Source organism: Nannospalax galili, unplaced genomic scaffold (assembly GCF_000622305.1).
Source record: "Nannospalax galili isolate Female #2095 unplaced genomic scaffold, S.galili_v1.0 scaffold627, whole genome shotgun sequence".
NCBI classification, from domain to species: domain Eukaryota; kingdom Metazoa; phylum Chordata; class Mammalia; order Rodentia; family Spalacidae; genus Nannospalax; species Nannospalax galili.
This window is the reverse complement of record NW_008355786.1, coordinates 1,168,394-1,186,231: the sequence shown is the minus strand read 5'-3', so window position 1 is coordinate 1,186,231 and position 17,838 is coordinate 1,168,394. Positions and strand designations below refer to the sequence as shown.

At 38.7% G+C, this 17,838-nt stretch overlaps 1 protein-coding gene across 1 annotated transcript in view; it reads left to right on the top strand.

The window, feature by feature from the left end:
• Zfand6 (zinc finger AN1-type containing 6) overlaps window positions 1–17,838 on the top strand; it is a gene marked incomplete in the record, with an annotated part of 73,512 nt that overhangs the window by 12,694 nt on the left and 42,980 nt on the right. Inside the window, 1 exon segment of the mRNA XM_017803263.2 lies at window positions 5,243–5,335.

The window sequence follows — 17,838 nt, the reverse complement described above, 5'->3', positions numbered from 1 at the left end:
TTTTTTTTTTTGAGACCATTTTCTTTATGCTGTGCCCTTTGCTCTCAGAAATCAAGATCTAAAAGTTCCTTTTAATAATCAGCACAAGTGCCAACAAGCATTACCAGCCAGTGTGTGTTGCTCTGTTGCTTGTTCCGAATCCATTTAAAATCAACGCTTTTCTGCTGTATCTGTTGCTGGAACAATGCTGCAGTACAATAGGAATTGTATGCCCTCAGTGCTGCTTGGCCTGCCTCGTTTTCTCATCTTCTGTCACTTATATTCTGTCGCTTAGTTGTAAGTACAGCTTCTTTTTTCACTAGACACTCATGTTCAAACTGCCCGTTCAGGTAGCCATCCAGTCCTCTGAAGTTGGTGTGTGCTAATCTAGTCTTTTTCTTTCAGACACTTTTATCAGAGTGTTCTGAATTTTCATTATTTTAAATGCTAATGCAGTGAACATATTTCTGTATTTAAATACTTACTTTTTCATAAAATATTCCTTCAGGAAGAAAAATCTCCTGGAACAGGCTTACCTAGATGAAAAGATGTTAACACTATTTTGGAAAGCCAATTGCTTTCCAAAAATCACTTCTATTGCCGCCCAGAGGACATCTTCAGAATTCCTTGATGAGTAGCCCCTTGATTTTCTATTACACTGAACCTCTGGAGCTCTGAGTTGTTGGCTAGTTTTTGTCTAAACAAGTAGTCTATTTTAAACTCCATTTTCCAGTATACAGATGGATCTAATTCCATTTTCTGGATATTAAAATTAGCTGAAGGAAATTGGGAACATTTTTACCTACCTTAGTGAGCAGTTGTGTATCTTTGTTGGCTGTTAGTGTATCACTCAGCAGGTACAAGGCTTAATATTTCACACTGGCTTTGTTGGTGCCAGCTCTCCTTAGCATATGCTGCCTCTGAAAGCATATCCCAAAACGAACATTTTTGTATCAGGAACATTTTTAGAGAGGGCCCTGAAGTAGAACAGTTATCATTACCTGTCTCTGAACATGTAATAAATAGCCTTTGTGACTGTATTTCTGCATTTTGAGTTATTGCAAATATACTTTAGAAGCAAAATTTATATAATTCTAGGTTTTAGAATATGTCAGCACTTCTCTGGTTCATAGGTTTTTGGTTAGAGGTAAAAAGATAACTGTACATACACACAGCTGTTCCAGACACATCTCTGTCTTTAAGGGCAGGCTTTGTTTGGTGAAGAGTGCTGATTGTGTACTCTCAGCTGGTTGGTTAGATAGAATATGCTGTATCTGGATTATGATTTTGTGGACTAATGTTGGAGAATAAATTTTAAGAGTTGTTTTAAAGCCAAATTCAAAAATACTCATGTGATAGGGATATAAGCATGAACTACACTATTAACTCATTCATGATAACAGTGGAACATGTATGATCTTGAACTAGTCTATCTCATTTTGCATTGTAAATTAACTTATTTTCTGTAAACCTTTCTTTGAATTTACTGATAAATTAGAATCACTTTTTTCACAGCATATATTGGTATGCTTGTCATGTTTGCTTCCAGGAAAGGGGGATTCAGAAAAAACATTCTGAAGAAGGTTGTACATGATTGGGCTTTAGTGTGTGTGTGTGTGTGTGTGTGTGTGTGTGTGTGTGTGTGTTTAATGTCCATTACTTTTGTTATGGATGGTGAGCCTTTCCAGACACTTTGATTTTTCTCATGTTTACAGTAGAAGAGAAAAACTTGTTTTCATATTTCTATTATAAGTATTTCCCTTACTCTGAATTAGAGGAGATATATTTGACTTTCTTAACAAAATTTAACCTTACTACATCAAGTAGAGATGAAGATAATTATATGTACATAATAATTTTAGTAAAAGTCACTTACGCTTTGGCTGATGATTACATTTTAATAGGTACTCTAGGTAAAGATTTACCTATTCTTGTGCTCCGGGGAACACTAAAACTTTGAGAAACGATTATCTTTAATGGTTTCTCTACTGCATCTCTACTATATTGGTCTCTGGTTGACAAGCAGGGAGTGTCCTCATAGTTCATCGGTTTCAGGGGACGAGTAAAAGTCAGTTTTCTACAGGGAGAAGAGAATTCTTAAATTGACCTAGATGTTGAGAAAAGATAAGAAAAGCAATAGTTGTATTTATTCTTTTAGAATGGAGGAAAAAAATTAAAAAGGTGTGTGAAGTACAATCAAATCTCTACTGTTAGGTGATTCAGAGGAATAATGATTTTTTTCCTCATAAGGAAAAAATGTAATGGATAATAAAATGGTAAAACTTGAGACAATCTTGAACAATATTATTATTAATGAGGTTTCTTTGTTCTGTATAGTAGATGAACTACATAGTTTTGAAATGTCTTGTCTGGCTTCTTTTTGAAAGTAGGTAAGTGTTTTAGGAGATAAGTTTTTTTTAATATTTTATTTTATGTGTATGAGTGTATTGCCTGCATGTATGTGAGTACACCGTGTTGTGCAATGCCATGAAGGTCAGAAGAGGGCTTCAGATTCCCCTGCAACTGGAGTTAAGGACGGTTTGTAGCCACCATGTGGGTGCTGGGAATCGAACCCTGGTCCTCCACGAGAGCCCTTGGTGTTTTTAACCGCTGAGCCATCTCTCCAGCCCCGGAGATAAGTTTTTTGTTGATAACTTAGGAAGTACTTATGTTTGAGCTGATGTCTGAATTTGGTGAATTTAGTTTTCTTTGTTTGGACAAATGGATTAGAATTGACTTGAAACAGTTTATGGTTAGTGGTGTTTTGCTAGAAGAGAGCAGATTGATCTGTTCCTCCTTGTACATTTCCCCCTACCCTATGCAGGTTCCTAGGTTTTTTCCCCCTCGTGGATTTTTGTCCTGTACTTAACATTTAATATTCTTTTGTTTGTTTGTTTGTTTGTTTTTTGTTTTTTTGTTTTTGGTCTTTTGATACAGGGCCTCCCTGTAGCCCCAGCTGTCCTGGAACTCACTATGTAGACCAGGCTGGCCTTGAACTCACGGAGATCCACCTGCCTCTGCCTCCAGAGTGCTGGGATTAAAGCCATGCACCACCATGCCCGCTGGGAACATTTAATATTCTTTACAACTTTTTGAAACTTCTCCTAAGTTGAGTTTCTTAACAGTACCATGCTTCGTATCTGTGAGCTTTGTGTCCTTTGCAAATGTTTCTCTTTACCAGAAAGTGATGGAGTTTCATAGGTATCATTCTCTGTTATTCCAATAAGCCATAGTCTTAACTGTAGACCTGTAGCTATCTAGAATCTATCAACTTTTTTTCCTCACCTTAGCACAGGCCACACAGATTTCTTGCTTAGATTATTAAAATAGCCACTTAACTGATCTGTACTCCCATTTTTGGCAAGTATAATGCAATGTTTACTGTGCAGTCTGGACTAGCTAGGGATTCCTTTTTGCCTTTGAACTTTAACTTAGCTAACTAGGATGAATAATAATGCCAGGTAACTCTGAGAGTTCCTAAATAACTTTAAAGGCTGTTGAACATCTAAAAGGCTGCTAATTGTCAAAAATTGCCTTAGTTGGAGAGTAGCTATCACAATGGAATTGAGACCAAAGTTCTTTCTCTTGCTGCTTTTGTTTAATTTGAGACAGGGTCTCACTGTAGCCCAGGGTGGCTTTGAATTTGCAGCAGCTCTCCTGCCTCAACCTCCTGAGTGTCTGGGGTTATAGGCTTGAGATACCTTACCTGGGTGAGCTGTGTCTTTCTAAACTGATGCTTGCTTGCATCTTACTGCTTTATCATCTTTAACCAGCTATTTACATTTCTTCCCTTTAGACAGGCTCAACTTTCTACCTAAGTCTAAAAATGTTGTAAGGAAAATAAACATTTCAAAAAAGCATTGCTGATATTTTGGGGGAACCATTCCATAAAAGATATGAGACTTTAGCATCCCCTTAATAAAATAAAGAAGCATGAGACATAGGAAAAGTGTAAAGGTGGTTTTCCATATGTGGCCTGCTTTGAATTTCAAAACTGTTGAATTCCTCACATTTAATAAAAGCCTGAGTCAGAGCTGTGTTAGAGGAAGATTAGGCAGAGTGTGAAAGCACTTTATCTGACCTGTTGGAAATGCTAATGACTCCTTCAATAGCGGTTAGTCTGAACCTTGTGTAAAGGTCTGTTGTACATCCAGATGTGTAAAGTATCTGCTTTGGTCTCACAAGGCAATCAGCTTTACTCAGTCACATATTGTGGGGCAGACGAGGCTGCATACTAGCTCTTCTGTATCAGATGAAGACATTGCTACAAAAATTGCATCAACTAATACCACATAAAAAGGAGATGCAGGGGCTAGACAGAGGGCCTGGGTTCAGTTTCCAGCACCCACATAGTGGCTAACAACGTCTGTAACTTCAGGAGGGGATTTGACACTCTCTTCTAGCCTCCATGGGCATTGCACACACAGGTGCACCTATGTACATGCAGGCAAGACACTCATTCACAAAAAATAAAAAGTAAATCAAAAAAGAAAAAGTGCGTGGCAAATTAAAATTATTCCAAATCCTTTTTTAAAATTTCAAATCATTTCTTTTTACCTTCCTCTGCCATCTACCTAATAGTGTTTATATTTATAAAACAAAAGACTCTACATTGAGCAACAAAAAAAATAGCTTTTTTTATCTGTAGCTTTGAAAGAAATTGATACACAGACAAGGTAAGTGACTAGAACTTTGGAAAATGGGTATGATCAATAAATACGTTTAAGACAGGGTCTCTTGTAGCCACAGCTGGCATGGAACTCTGTATCAGCAGAGCTGGCCTCCTTCTCACAGAGATCTCTCTGCCTCTGCCTCCTGAGTGAGTGCTGGGATTAAAGAGGGAGTGGATTTTTTTTTTTTTTTTTTAATGTGTATGTGTGAAGAGGCTGTTGGAGCCCCTGGAACTGGAGTTACGGACAGTTATTAGCTGCCATGTGGGTGCTGGGATTCGTACCTGGTCTTCTGCAAGAACCACCCGTGTTCTTAACTGCTGAGCCATCTCTCCAGCCCAAGGGAGTGGATTCTTAATCACTGTTGGAGATAAAGAGTTATAGTACATATCCATGAGTTACCCATTATGAAAGCAGAGGCTTTGTTAAACTAGTTAAATTTTTTATTGAAAAATTTATAACCAAATAAGAAACATGTACTGAGAATGTCTTATTGTTTAAAATTTGTTTTGGTAGCAAATTCTCTTTGGGTAGGGTTTGACTATGTGGCCCAAGCTGGCCTCAGGTGTGATCCTCCTGCTTTGTTTTTCTAGATTGCTGGCGGCCCCACAGTACTCAGCACTCAGCATATTCCACAGAGTTGTCTGCAGAGACCTTAGGTAGTCTACCACTACTTACCTGGTCAGGTGAGTTTGCAAACTGCTGTTAGGTTTTCTGAAGGAAACTCATGTTTTCTGGTAAATTTAGAGAATATGAGCCTTTCCTATTCTGTAAGTCAGTACTGAATATTACTAAATGCCAAATTGTGTATAAATTACTGCTGTAGCATCTCATCAGAGAGGAAGAGGACTTTTAGGCCAAGATACCAGAAAGTTAGAATAAGGAAGATCCAACATGCCTTGATGAATTGTTACTGTTGTTGTGTGACACTCCTGAGTGATGTGAACAAAAGTCTGTTCACCCCAAACAGCCTGAAATAAGGATCCACCGAAATCCAACTTGGTGAACCAGTAAGTTTTATTGGGGGTGATTACAGGAATGTAGGTGAAGGGTTGGTTACAGGAGCAGAAATGACTCAAAAGCAACTGCATCACTAAAAGCCACCCCAGCACATGGGTGACAGACAGCTCATGAAAGCTGGAAACGAAGAGCGCACTGCCCAACATGGAGTCAGCTCAGCAGATTGGACTGTCTCCTCTACTTCCAGGCAGTGTGGTTGCTCTGAGAGTGTCTCTCAGCATTCTTTACTATTTTATATAAGCTTGGGGAGGGTATATATTTTATATAAGCTAGGGTATCTTGTCATGTACAGGAACTTCCTAAAGTATTTGAGTTGTTCACTTTCTGAGCTTAATGAACATCCCTTCTGGATGGATGCTTCATCTCCCTTTAGAAGAGCCTGTGTCTTAACAAGCCCAACCTTACCTTGGAGGGAAGGCTACATAACAACTGTCTAGTAACAGGGAGCCTTCTCCTCTAAACATTTTTATTGTAAAGCAAAAGTTGTTTTTTTCTCCTGAAAAGGAGCAGCTCTGAAATGGTAAAATAGAGAAAATAATAGTGATGCATTTGGGAAAATAAAAGGCATGTTTTAGTTTACTCCAACCAAAGTTTTGTTGGTTAGCAGATGCCGTCTGTTTCACTTTCTAGTAGCTCCTCCCTCACTCCTCTAGTTCTTGGGGTAGGGAAGAGTTTCCTAGGGTACCAAGGATATACAAATTAAGCCATAATGAGCTGTGAAGGCTTCAACATAAGGATGTAGTAAAAACAGAATTAGGCGAATTGATTCATTGCTTATAACTCCTATATTGAACACTGTATCAGACACATTCACTCATTTTTGCAGTGCTGAGTATCTAACCCAGGGCTGTAAGTCAGCTAGGGAAGTTCTCTACCTGGGACCTACATGCCTAGCTCCTGAATCATTTTTAACTAGATATATCAACACTCACATTGTTGTATAATCATCACACTATCCTCAAGCCTTTTTTCTCCCCCCCCCTCTTTTTTTTTTTTAAGAGTCAGTGTTTCTCAGTTTCACCCCCAACTCCTATTCTCAAGGATCCTCCTGCTTCAGCCTAAGGACTCAGATTATAAAGAACATGTCACCCCACCCTTCTAGAACCTTTAAAGTCATCTCTGGCTGAAATTATACCCATTAATCAGTAACTCCTCAGTCCTTCCTCCCAGTGGTTGCTGGTAGCTAGTGTTTTACTAGCAGTCTGCAAGGTTGTCCGTTCTAGGTACTTATTATAATTCAAAGCATTCAACACTTGCCCTTTTGTCGCTGGCCTATTTTGCTTAATACAGTCAAGACTCATTCATGTTGTGACTTGTGTCCAAACTTCATTTCTTATCAAGGGTTAATTGTTCTCTGTTGTGTATGTACATGCCACATTTTGTTTATCCATTCATCTGTGGATACCTACTTTACTTCTAGCTTTGGGCTGTTGTGAATAACTTAGGAGTGCTTATATATAAATCTTTGTATATGTGGTATATTTTTGTTTTTCTTGTGTAGAGATCTACAAGTGGAATTGTTTGGTCATAAGATAACTATAAGACATTACTAAACAGTTTTTCTTTCACTTGCATTGGTAACATACTAAAATTGCTTTCTCTTACAAGTACTTGTTATGATCAGATTTTTAAATTTCAATCATTCTAGTGGATATAGAACAGATATCTCACCGTGGAGTTAATTTGACATTTCCTAAATGACTATTAACAGGGCTCATAATGAATGCAAATGCTCTGCCTTTCTAGCAGGATATAGCCTTGCACCTCACCTTTCCAGTTCTCACTCTCCTAAAACTTAAAGCTTCTTGTCTCATCTTTTAGCCCCTGATTCCCTCTTGAATCACATTTCTTCCCAGTACTCTTGGTATGTAATGTTTATGGCCAGTTTTACTGTCTACTCTGCTCTAAATCTTAGCTGCTAGAGGAAAATCACATGTGTTTATGTTTTTGACACAGCTTATGAATTTTTCTGTAACTTTAAAAGATTGTATTCAAGTAAACATTTTTTGTTTTGATTTTATTTCAGTCTTATATAGAAGTTGTGTGAATAGTTCAACAGTTTTCCTCTCATGTTTGTCCTTTTGGATCCTTGGTTCTCATTTTGCCTGCTGTGTCATACTCTGAGTATGTTTATGCACATGTGAATCATTTTTCAGCTGGAAACGTTTACTCCTAAGTACAATTAAGTATTCTATTGTGCTTCTTTACAACAGAATATTCTCTTACATAGTGAGATTAAGTTATCAAAATCAAGGAGTTTAGTTAATGTTTATGCAATAGTATTACTTTATCATATATATCCAGCTTTATCAGTCAAGTAGCCCAACAATATCCTTTATAGCTTTAAAATTTTGTTTTATTGTAGACATTAAACTAGGGGGAGATGTGTTGGGAATAAGAAGAATTCCAGAGGAAGTAAGAAGGGATACAAGAAGGGATTGGGAGGTGATTCTGATCAAAATACATTATATACATGTATGAAATGGCCAAAGAATACATTAAAAATTATTTTTGAAAATGATTGTGAATTTTATAGTTCACAACTGAAACTTGACCTTGGCAGTCGTTTTTGTCATAGCCCTTTTCCATTCTTCTGTGTGGCTGTTTTAAGCTCTCCCTGCTTTGTAAGACTTGGACATCCCTATTGCCTCTTAACTTCATAGTTATCATCACAATTGTCTTGAGTTTTTCTCAGTTTCCTGTGCCTCCTTCCCTGACTTTCAGACATCTGTGCCTTCATTTCTTCTTTTCATAATGGGAGATACACACTGTTCTTCCAGAGCAAGAAAATTCTCTTTACATGTGCAATAGGTCAGTGCTGCTTACTGTTTTAGGTACTGGTAGCTTTTACAATTGAAATGAATTAAAATTAACATTAAAAGTGCTTGGAAGTTCCATGTAGGTAGTCGCTAGTATATTGGACAGCACATCTGTAGATTTTTTTTTATTTCTTGACATTTGAAGAATTTTGCTTTATTGCTGCTTTTTAAAAAAAAATTTTTTTATTTATTTTTGTTTTATGTGTATAAGTGTATTGCCTGCATGTGTGCAAGTGCATCCATGACGTAGAGGTCAGAAGAAGGTGTTAGATTCCTGTGGAACTGGAGTTACTAATGGTTGTTAGCTGACATGTGGGTGCTGGGAATCAAACCCAGGTCCTTTTGTAAGAGCAGTCAGTGATGAGCCATCTCCCCAACCCCTTCTTTCCTGCTTTATCTGTAAGAGGCCCACCATGATCTTGGGCCTTCATCTGTGTCCTCCTGTATCACAGTTGCATGTATGTCATGCCTCAGTCAACATGACACAACATCTCTCCAAATACCATGTGTCTTGCCTTTATTACCTTTGCATACCTCTGCCAGATATGACTAGGACCCTCCTGTCTTCTTTCAGGGTACTCAGAATTGACAACTTTTGTTCTTTCCTCATCATACAAGGTGGCAATACTTTAACATATTTGCCTCTTTATGCTAAAGCTGTGAAATCCTTAAACCGTAGGGATCGTACAGTACTGATCTTTGTCTCCTCATGCTCCATAGTCAAATGTACGTTGGGTTGAAATGGCCATTTGGTCTTCACCTTTAGATGCTTCTGTGGACTGAGGCCATTTGTGTAGCTCCCTGTGTCTGTGATAGTGAACTAAACCTCTCCATAGCTCTCTGAGCTCTCCCTTCTACCTTATCTCTTTTAGCCTAGTTTGAGCCCTAGACCTTGACTTTTCTGTGAATGCTTGAACATGAACTATGTTTTATTACTCTTCTAGTCCTCTAGAATCCAGGATGACTCTCTTGCATGTAGGTATTTATTATGCTTTAGGAGTACCAGGCTACTGTGGTTATGTGGCACACTGGATTGAATCATGATGCCATATATTCTTCAGCCTAGAATGTACATTCTGATTTAAAATATTAACCAGGCTGGGTATCATTTCACACATATTTAATCCCAGCACTCAGGAGGCAGAAGCAGTCAGATCGCCATAAGATCAAGACCAGCCTAGTCATGAGTTCCAGGCCAGCTGGGGCTACATAGTAAGGTACTGTCTAAAAAAGAAAAAAAGTTAACCAGACAACAACCACCATCATAAACAAAATAATTGTTCCCTGAGACAAAGCAAGTCACTTCAGCTTCCCTTCCTTGTTAGGTAATTTTTTTTTTTCATATTGTATTTGTGGTTTACCATCTTTAACTTTCTGAGAGTAGTCACCATACCTTACCTAAATCTTACAACTCAGGAACTTTTTTAGGTGCACAGCTGTTAACTGTGTATACCAAGAATTAGACCAGATGCTATGTATGCTTGACCCTAGGTAACTGGGGCCCCACCTGAAAGGGCCTGCTGCTTCTGTCTAGCTGACTGCTGACCAGTGAGGCCAGTGCTTCCCACTTAGGTCAGAAAGAGTGAAGTATGCATGTTTTGATAGTATTTCCTGACTTGGGAATTACAAGCAAGAGTATTTATTCTTTGATGCAGCTGACACAGTCTACTCCAGGCAAGTATGTGTGTGTGTGTGTGTGTGTGTGTGTGTGTGTGTGCGTGTGTGTTCATGTCAGGTATACTGACACTTGACGATCAGGAACTACCTCTTTGAATGACTAGTGACCATAACTCATACCCAAATCTGTATCTCATTTCTCTAGTTACTTGGGCTTTGGGCTTTGGAGGCAGAATCTCTAAGTTCAAATTACGGTTACCCTGCAGTGGTTTGGCTAGTGCTTGAGTGAGTCCCTAGAGGTTCAAGTATAAGGAGCCTAGTCCTCAGTGTGCCAATGCTGAGAGGTGCTAAAGTCTTTGAGAAGTGAGGGGTTTGTGCAAAGTAATTAGGTCACTGAGGTCATAATTAGGTCTGAGGGATTAATGCTGGTCTGGAAGAGTGAATGCCTTTGAGAGCAGGTAGTTATAAAAAAGGCCTCCTCTGGCCTCCCATCTCATCATGTGATCTGTTCTGCATGGCTGCTGCCCATTGCTAAGCTATCTGCCATGAGGCCCTCACCAAAGGTCAAACCTCTGGGGCCACTCAGTATTGGACTTTCAGACTCAAAGCAACAAGCTAAGTAGCCTCTTTTTAAGTATTTATACCCATGTATTTTGTTACAGCAGCGGGAAATAGACAACTACAGCCACTTACTAGCTGTGTAATCTGAGCAAGTTCTACAATTTCTCTAATTCTCAATTTCCTCATCTCTGAATAATTCCTACTTCCAAAGGACATTATGAAAGTTAGAAGAGACAATTCAGGGGCTGGAGAGATGGCTAAGTAGTTAAGAGCACTGATTGCTCTTGCAGAGGACCCAGGTTCAATTCCCAGCACCCACATGGCAGGTAACAACTGTCTATAACTCCAGTTCCAGGGGCTCCAACACTCTCTCTGTCCTTCATTGTATGACATGGATGCACTTACACATATGCAGGAAGTACACTCATACACATAAAATAAAAATAATAAAATATTTTTAAAAAGAAGGGACAATTCAAGCAAAGCATTTATCCTGAAAGTTCTCTTCTGTTCTTACCTTGTCCTGCTATGACATCACTACTGTGCTCTTTTAGTCTCTTCTGCCCTATTGTCTGGCCAGTGAGATTAATTTCCAGTAGACAGTTTTGCAGAGAACCCTGACAGATAGGCATATAGACACACACCTGTAATTCCATCATTGGGGGACCAGGGCTGGAGAATATTGTTATGTAGTGAGAGACCCTTTCTTAAAACAACACCTCCTCCCCACCCCCACCAAAAAAGGTCTGGGTAGAGTTATATTGGAAAGACATTTGTTCCCTGCTGCTAGTTAGAACTTTGAAACCTGAGCTTGTAGGCATAAAATGATAAACAGCAGATGATATGGGGTATTGAGATTTTAGTTCTAGGAATCTTACATCTTTGGACAGCACAGCCATAAAAAATTGTTTTGACTTGGGAGTTGTGGTGGTGCACGCCTTTAATCCCAGCTCTTGGGAGGTAGAGGCAGGTGGATCTTTGTGAGTTCAAGGCCAGCCTGGTCTACATAGTGAGTTCCAGGACAGCTGGGGCTACAGGGAGACCCTTTCTCAAAAAGATTTTTAAAAAAAAAATTGTTTTGACTTTCTGAATTTTTGAAATATTTTAGAAATACAAGTTTCGACATACACAAAATGCAGGGTCATGCTCTTGGAACAGCACAGGATTTGAAGTACTACTTTGCCAAAACCTGTTAGCTGTGGCAGAGATAGAGCTCTACACTGCTGCCCACAGCAGCCCAAGTTCTTTTCATAGACCTTCACTCAGGTAAAGCCAGAGCCCTTGACTGTTGTAGGTAATTTTAGAATGAACCAATTTGTAGCAGAGTTGGAATTAAATAGTAGACATTTTTTTCTTTTTTGAAATATTTTTATTTTAGGTACGTGAACATGTTTTGCATACATGTATGTAAGTGCACCTGTGTCATGAATGCCCATGGAGGCTAGAAGAGGACAGGATCCCCTGGAAGTGGAGTTACAGACTTCAACCCCAAGAAATTTTTTTTAACATGGTTTTAAGTATGGGGTTAATAGAGAGGCACTAAGGGAAAGGATAAGACATACCCCAGAGTAGGTATGGGTCTCTCAAGGGAGAACTCTGCTTTATTGTGTTCTTAGTAGTCAAGTGCATGATTTTGGTGAATTCCAGAGCTGTTGTTAAGAAATTTAAATGATGGGAACTGGAGAGATGGCTCAGCAGTTAAAAAACTGGTACTACTGGCTGTTTTTGCAACAAGACCTGTGTTTGAATCCCAGTACCCACATGGTGGCTAACAAGCTTATGTAACTCCAGTTCCAGGGGATCTGATGCCCTCCTCTGTCCTCCACAGGCACTGCACAACATGGGTGCACTTACATGCAGGCATAACACTCATATACATAAATAGAGTAAAGAACAGAATTACATTTGCTTTGGTAAAATTGTAAATGACAGGGATGCTTTAAGTTAGGACATCTTCACTGTAAGCCAAGTTAATACTCTTGTTAGTAAGATTCCCAGAAAATGTCCAAGATAAGACTAAGACTACACAAGGTCTTATATGCCTTGGTTTTAAGAAACCTGGTTCATTGCTGTTTTAACATTATAGAAAATATCTCTATGTAAAATGAATTATTGTCTTCACAACAAATGTCAGTTTTGCTAGAATTCTTGTTTCTCAGCTGTCAAAAGACTTCCCCCAGACTCTGGAGTGAGGGACTCCTTTTCCTTAACATGTCCCCATAATTTTTCCTCTTTTTGTATTGCCTTAATCTCACCACCAAAAGTTTATAGTTTTCCACTAAAATATTCTTTCATGTTAGAGCACACATCCTTTGGTTTTGATTTTAGAAAGTGTTATCATCATAGGTGTAGCCCCATTTGGCAAACAGAAGTCACCAAAGGAAATATTGCAAAGGATTTCATCAGTGAGTCAGACTAGTGCTGTGTGTTCCTCTAGTCCTAGCTACTTGGGAGGTGGGAGGGAGGGATATAACTTGAGCCTAGGAATTCAAAGCTGATGGACAACAGAGTGAGTCCTGTCTGGGGGGGAGTGCAGAAAGGTTTCATTAGTATTCTGTTGTCTTTTTAGTCTGTTGTGTTAGGTCATTTTATATCCAGATAAGGTGAGGGGAAAGAGGCTGCATACAAAACTACAGAAAGTAAGAGAGGGCACTACAGGATGCTTAATGACTGATATGCATATGATTAAACTCCAAGCCATATTTTATTCTAATAATTGGATAGTTTTCTCAGAGTAATAAAATATCCCTTTGAAGGAAATGGTTACCAGGGCCATCTGTCCATTTATTACAAAGAGTTCCATTTAGATAAAACAGTTAATCTTACTTTTTTATAATGCATTCTATGGAAGAATGAAATAATAAAAATAATACTAAGGTTACTAATTTGGTCTCAAATATCCTTGATTTATTCTTCCTTTAATAATAACCATTCTAATTTTAGCACATTTAATTAAATCTCAGCATAATCAATAGTATTAGCAGCTTGATTTCATCCCTGGACTTAAACTTTTGCTTCTGATAGTGCATAAATCTTATTTCTCAGCCTAAGAACAAATCATTCACAATAATTATTCAGTTGACAGATTAGAAGCTATTTTGTATTTTAATTACCTTAACTTTTTGAGAATGCTATATGATTTAGAGCATTTGTTAGAGGGTTTGCTAGTATAATCATTCGATCCAAACTTATGGTATGTCTTTAACATATGAATAATTTTAGGAAGATAAGTGTTCCATAGTAGTCGGAACCTTTGCATATTAAATGCAGGGAGAAAGGATAGTGTTGATTGACAGAAAGAGGAAAGGTAATTTTTGTACTGCTGGTAACATAACTTTGTATACCAACTGCTGTTTGTTAGCCTTACTGCCTTAAACGGAGTAAAGAGAGAAAAGCTTATTAAATAATGTCCCAAGTACACACAAAGTAGATAGGGAGATCATTATACCCCAGAGTTTCTGTAACATGTTAGTCACAGCTGAACATTTTATTCAATCTTTTTAGGTGTTTGGGAGTGGAACCCAGGGACTTGTACATGTTGGGAAAGTACTGTACCATTGATCCTGTCTTTAGCTGAAATGAGCAATTTTGTTCTTTATTTGGGGGTTTTTTACTCATTAGAAATGAGCATTTTTTTGTGGGTTTTTTTTTTTTTTGTTTTTTTTTTTGGTCTTTTTAAGACAGGGTCTCCCTGTAGCCCCAGCTGGCCTGGAACTTGCTAGGTAGACCAGACTGGCTTTGAACTCCCAGAGACCGCCTGCCTCTGCCTCCTGAGTCCTGGGTCTAAAGGCCTGCACCACCACGCCCAGCTAGAAATGAGCATTTTTTTAAAAAGACATTCAAGAGAGGGGCTGGAGAAATGGCTCAGCAGTTAAGAACACTGGATGTTCTTTCAGAAGACCCAGGTTAGGCATTGCATGACATGGGTGCACTAACCCACATGCAGGCAATATGTGCATACACATAAAATAAAAATAATAAATTTAAAAATTAAAAAAAAATTTTAAAAAGATACTCAAGTGATCAAATGATTTCATAATTTACAGCTCCCTGATCTGAAGGTGTTTTCTGATGGAAACATTTATTACATCATAGTTGGTTTTAAAGTTTAGAAAGAGAAAAAGCAGAAAAGAAAATGACTTAACCATAGAAGTCTCATTTTTGCAAAATGTGGCTGTCTTGGAATAATACAAGCATAGACCTGTGTGACTTTGCTCTGGGAAGTCATGATGCTTTATGCCACTTGGAGGAAGAGCCTGGGCACGGGAGCTCCTGTGGAGTGCCTGGGTCTCTGGCTACCATCTTAGCAAAGCGGGCCTTTGTGGTCTCCTCTCCCAGTGTGGGAGAGACTCATGGACATGTTTCCACGGAGATCAAGTTCTTCTCTGGAAATAATCAGGGCAGAAAGAGTGAAGGTAGGAATCTTATCCCTCTCAGAAAAGGTTTTCTGTTTTTTTCCTCAGCTACCACAGCTTTTCTGATTTACCTCAGCAGTGGTACCAAAGCCAGAGTGAGGCCAGAGAGTACTGGCTTGGCAAGTTAGGTTAGAAGATAGACATTTTTTGAAATGAGCTAAATGTGTACCCAAGACTTAGATGTGACGTGGTAAAAACTGATTCCTCAAACTTCAGATGATTTTGAAAAGTCTGTCAAGTGTCGAGTCAGTGTGGACTTTCAGAGAGGAGGCATTTTGTGTATTTCCACCAAAAAATAGAATCCACTTTGTAGGTGGTTGATTTCTTGGTGGTGGTATTTGTAGATTTTTCTCTTCCGTAGTTTGTAACAGTTTCTAGAAATCTGTGTCCTTGCCACATCTCTTTTACCTAAGAAACTTTCGTTTGTTGAAGACCTTTCATGTGAAAGGGGGTATGGTGAGCAGAGGGGAGGCCTAAATCTTTTTGATTCAAACTTCCATTTTCCTGGACTGGGAAGATAGCTCCATGAATAAAGAGCTTGCCACTCAAATTTGAGGACTGGAATTCCTCAGCACCCATATAAAATGTGCAGCAGCTCAACTAATGAATGCAGAGATGGAACCCCTGGGGTAATCCAGCTAGCTAGACTTAACTGAATTGACAAGTTCTAGGTTCAAGTGAGAAGACCCTGCCATAATACACAGAGTCTATCTCTGGCTCCATATACACCATGCATGTTGGCACACATGAAAAAAAAAAAAAAAGGTGGGGGGAAAGGGGGAAAAAAGCACCTTTCATCTTCCTGACGACTTACAGATGTGTACTGTATGGACACTTTTCTTCTCATCCGTTAACTTAAATTTGACTTTTCTTCCCTTGACTAAATCATTTGTCATCTCCTTGCTCATCATGTCATAGACTATATGGTGGTTTGTAATTGCACTTCTTTTCATGTTTAATTGAAGCTACAACTCATGTAACTATTTTGTTTGTGTGTGTATGATGTGTGAGTGTGTGCACGAGATGTATGTGTGTGGGTACTCTTGGCACAGCGTGTGTGTGGAGGTCAGAGGATAACCTTGTGGAGTCATTTCTTTCCTTCTGTCTTTATGTGGACTCTGGGGATGAAACTCAGGTCACCAGACTGGTGCAGCAAGCAATCTCTCTGGCTCTCAGGTTAATTTTTTTTTTTCTTTTTTTTACCCTTGTTTTATTGCATGGGCTTAAAAAGGTTTTATTCCCATGTAGGTATACAAGTTAATGGGTTTCACCATGAAAGCATTCATTGTGTCCCTTCTCCCTTCTATTCTCTTTTACTCGTTTGGTTACCATCCTTCCAAAATAGTAAAATGGTGATGAGTACTACGTGGTCCCTAGCAGCTACTTAGGCTTAGTACTGACACACACACATACACACACACACACACACACACACACACATACACACCACTTTATTTTTTGGAGGCAGGATCTTATATATCCCGGGCTGGCATCAAACTTGCCATGTAGCCCAAGAATGACCTTGAATTCTGATCTTCTGTATCTACCTCCCTCCTGAGTGCTAGGATTATAGGTGTGTTCCACTATGTTGCAGCGGGGTTTGAATGCAGGCATGTGTGCTAGAGAAGCACTTTACCACTGAGTTGCATTCTCACCCTGACGACATTTTTTGGGGTCTAGCTAACCAAGAGCACTTACTAATACTTTTCTCTAAAGTTTGCAATAGGAAACATTTTTGACAATTCTTTTGGGAATGCATAGCTCAAATTTTCAAAAGACGAATTTTAAAAGTTGAAGTTAACTAGGTATGATGGTTGCATGCTTGTTTTCCTGGCACTCAGGAGGCTCAGGCAAGAGGTCAGTAGTTGGAGGCCACCTATGCTGCATGGGCTTGGAACAAACAAATAACAAACAACGAAGATTGGAGTTTTCTCGAATCACTAAACATGGGTGTATGGATCCCTTCCTCCCTTCTTTCCTCTTTCAGTCACTTTTTCTTTTTATAAAGACAGGGTTTCACTGTGTAGCCCAAGCTAGCCTCAAACTTTTGGCGGTCTTCAAACATACCCAGCTAAACATAAATTTTGGCATATAATATCTACATGTGTGTGTTTGTTTTTAAGTTTTTTTTTTTTTTTTTACCATTTTTATGTATGTGAAGGTGGGCACACAAGTGCATTAGGAGGACAGAGAACATCTCTCAGAAGAGAGTAGATTCTCTTTACCAAACTCAACTTTGCAGGCTTATGAGACAAGTGCTTTTACCCAATGAGCCATCTCTCTGACTGTATGCGTTTCTTGAGCCAAGGATTATCCAGACAGGATGCCTTTTGGAGATGTACTCTTTGACCTCATTTTAGTAGACTGAATTACTCTGAATTTACTACCTTTATAGTAATTTAAAGCCATTTTCCTTTCCACTATAAATATGTAGTTAGTGTGTTCTGTTACCTTTCTCATTATAAATCATGAAGAGTCTAAAATTCCCTAAGAACTACCTAGAAAGTGCTGTGTGTGGTTTTCAGAAACCAATTTCTTTAGGAGTAAAGTACATCAAGGAATTTGTATCTCTCTGATGCTGTTGATTCTGGGCTTTGAGAGATACCCATCTAAAGGTCACATTGGAAAAGATGTTTGTGACCATTTCTAGACAAGTATAATATTTTAAATTTTATCTCTTAAAACATTTTGAATCACACTCTCCTGCTTTTTTTAATAATAAAAAGCTTTTGCCTTTTAAAAATTATTTATTGGGAA